A 3,929-nucleotide genomic window follows, 5' to 3' on the forward strand; every position below is an offset into this window, starting at 1 on the left:
ATATGGATGACATCCGCGCGCGCATGAATTTTGGCCGTTTCAAAAAAGAAAGTTTTCAACCATACTGTAAATCGTACAAAACAGTTGCAAAATGAGCAAAAATATACCATAAGTTACAAAAAAAATTAATAAAAAACTATACCAATGTCGTAGAATGCCAAAATCAAACGAAAAAAGACGAAATTGTAAAGAAATGAACTTGAAGACTAGATTATTCGCCAAACCATATTCTGTGCCATTTGCTGAACCCTCATGACCACGTAGATTTCATAATGAAAAGAACTTTTTTTTTTGCAAAGTTTTTTTTTTATTCGCACGCGCGCATCATTTTTGGGGCTCCCGGAGGATGTCATCCATATAATCAAATCAACATGGCCTAACAGATAGTCAAGGTAATGTAGCAGCATTGAAAAATCTGATGTAAAACTTAGGAACACATTAAGTACACATGAAATTTGCGGGTCTGTTTCTATGGCAACCGTTGCTAAGGAAATGTTCTTCCATGGCAACGGAAAGCTTACAGGCTAGTATAGTCTTGAAAAGTGAGTTAAATTAATGAATTCATACAGCCTGCATTGTGAGATGGCCACAGTTCCTGGGAAAAATACTAGCTTACCTGACATTCTCATAGGCATGAACGTATTGAAAGTTAAGTGAAGGTGAACATAATTAAGCATAAGTTATTCAAATAAGGGCCTGATTTTCATAATTTAGTAGGAAATGCTATAATGGAATTCTGTGTTAAGATAAGATAATTTTGGTGTAGAATATGATCAACATGCAATTTAGGTCCATATTTGCATAATCAGGGGGGATTAAGATATTATATTTTCTGTAGTCGTAAAGGCTAACATCATTTGGCGAAGGTATGAGATCGTGGAACTCTAGTTGTGAAATTAAGTGCGTTTGCCCCTATCATGATGTCAGTATACATCTCAGGTCTATGAACAACATTAAGTTTTTGCACATGACGAACTTCATGAAACGTTACCTCCTAAGATCATATATCTACCTCCTACATATTGTTACCTCCGGGTAGGGATGTATATCCCGTGCGCGGAGGTTTTGTAAGGGAAGACGAAAATTACGTTCGCAGCCGTTTCTCGCGTTTGGGTGGACGGGTATGTCTGGGACTTGGTATACGTTTTGCTATTGGGCTGTAGATGGTGCACGTTGTTTTGGTTTTTTAGTATGTGTGTTTTAGTGCGTGAAAATGATGCGTTGTCACAGCGTATGGACACCCCTTTCAGTGTGAAAGTGGACCTCAACTTTTGACCTTTGCATGTATAAGGACCATTGAGGTCTCGACCACTGATCTGACCTTTCACACAGAGGGGTGTCAGCATTCTCGATAAATTCTTTCTTTGAAACTGTTCAGATGTGAACCACATGTGCCGTCAATCAACGTCTCATTATCGTGCCTGGTGGGACCGGCTGGGGGGATAGGGCTGCTATTCACACTGATATCTAAACAAACACATGGCGGCACGACCTGGTGTAACAGTGCTAACTGACCATGCGAAATGGTCGTGCGACCTTTTAGTGTAATGGTTAGCGTTGGTGACCGCCAAGCGGACAACTCGGGTTCGATTCCCGGTTGTGACATGCTCGCCCCTTTCGGTTTTTACAGTGGCGCCCGATGTGGGCCCTGTGAGTACTGGCACTGAGGATAAGTGTGGCAGCTCCAGGGATGTCGGACTCGGAAGATCGTGCGACCTTTTAGTGTAATGGTTAGCGTTGGTGACCGCCAAGCGGACAACTCGGGTTCGATTCCCGGTTGTGACATGCTCGCCCCTTTCGGTTTTTACACTGGATCTGAGAAACACTCTCACCAAACTCGTGAGCATCTGTAATACTAGTATACGAAAGCGCCGACTGTCGGCCGGAACCGGTCAAATCTAACAAACCATCATGTCTACCAAATATATCACCGCCACTTGTGCTAACCGTGGCAAATATGTCGCTGTTCTTAGCTGCCTGCCGCGGTTTGGTACCGGTTAAATCTAACAGGAATCAATGAAACCTCGCTGATAAGATTGCGATTTGTTTTCGAAAATATTATTTTGTCTCGTGTTTGTAACGTTCGCTCAAAATGAGGTTCTAAGTTTTAACCGTAACATGAAAGATATGAACACGCTTCTGTGCATGTTTTGATGGGTTTTTTTTGACGTGATTTGAACTAGTGTGGGATAAGTGGGGAGGGATGGCAGCCGCGGGGGGAAGCGTAGCGGCTTGATACATTTTCGAGAGCAAGTTCCGCGCACTGGAGTTGATTTCTCACGCGGCCGTTTGTGTAGGTGTTTGTTTACATTATCGCTGGTCGCTGAGGGTCGGGCAGCCAGATTCGCCACGGGATGCCCCCTGTCCTTTCTATTTTTGGGCTCCAGTCGGCTAGGGGGGATTAGTGATTTCACAGATCATTTAGCCAATTACAAACATTTCGAAACTTTTCGAAAAACTAAAACTGAAACTGTTTTTTTATTCACATTGATTGGCAGCCAATATTCATTGCTTGGCTGAATTGCACAAGTGATTACATGTTAAAATAGCTTGAAAAGAGATACACATTAAAAAGCACAACATTGACGATTAAAATTAAATAGATTTAAAATTTTGTAGCTCAGGTGGCGGACTATTGATTGCTGAGGCTTATTGCCTGAAACAGAAAAGATTTCCTCAGTCTTTCAGTTCTGAACTTCGGAACGGAGATGTGGTTTCCATTTCTCAGGGACCGCCGTGTGCTCTGGTGTCTGTCGCAGGGCATCAAAGAATGCAAAGTGTGGCTGACATGCCGCATTTGCTTGAGCAGAGTTTTTGCTGCAGTTTCCCGTCTGTCCTGGAGGGTGGAGAAGGGGGTTGTTTGAGTACTGTTGCCGTAGATGATTCTCGCCGCCCTTCTCTGTACAGCCTCAAGAGTGTTGTTCTGTTTTGTGTTACAGCCCACGTACACGACATTTGCATACTCTAACACAGGTCGTATCAGAGTCGTATACACAGTTTCCAGGTCCTCTGGTGGCATCCCGCCCTTCTTGAGCATACGGAGAAAGTGAAGACGGGTTGAGCCTTTCTTTGCCATGTGTAAGATTTGGCTGTCCCACCCAAGGCTGCGGTGACGTTTGAAGCCCAGATACGTGGCACATTCAACAACCGGGACTTCTTTGCCTCCAAGTGTGAGGGGAGGTGGAACAGGTGGATTTTTTTAAAAGCACAGTCTCAACTCATAGGACTTATCCCCGTTCATAATCATATTGTTCTTGTTCGCACAGGTGTCAAGTTGCGTAGCTTCCTCTTGCATAGTTGTGTCACGTGGTATTCGCGTGAACACACACACACCCAGACACCATTCACTAATTTAAACAACAGTACACATGCACCCACACGGCAACAGCACTATATATTCTGTAGTATCTTTTTTTGTTCTAAAGATTTTTTTTCTGAAAATTTTTAGGTAATTGTCACCCACAAAGTTGTCTCTCAGTACAGTGCAGAAAACTCCGTTTCTACCATTTATAAAAAAAATTATATCTGTATTTTCGTTTTGGGGTCCGCGCGGACCCCAGCTGGCTTTCGATCATAATGGATACACTGGCGTTCTTATACATTACCTTATTTCCGTTTTTATATGTTTTTATGCACTCATCTTATGTCTACCAAGTTTTCAGAGAATGGTGTAGTAATAGAATTAAATTTTAATAACTTTGGTGTAATTATGACGTCATATGACGTCAGAGCTAATAATATAGTCCGCCATATTGGATTTTGACCAATGACGTCATCAAATTAGCATATTCTATGCATATTAAATGATTTAACTTATATTTAATTATGTAAGATGTTATTAATGTTGGAAAAGAAGTGTAATTTTATATAAAACTCAGAAAATTTTTATGTTTAAACCAAAATTACTTCTATTTTCAAAAAACTACCCG

This window comes from Branchiostoma belcheri, unplaced genomic scaffold (genome assembly GCF_001625305.1).
Source record: "Branchiostoma belcheri isolate BF01 breed outbred unplaced genomic scaffold, Haploidv18h27 scaffold39, whole genome shotgun sequence".
NCBI lineage: Eukaryota > Metazoa > Chordata > Leptocardii > Amphioxiformes > Branchiostomatidae > Branchiostoma > Branchiostoma belcheri.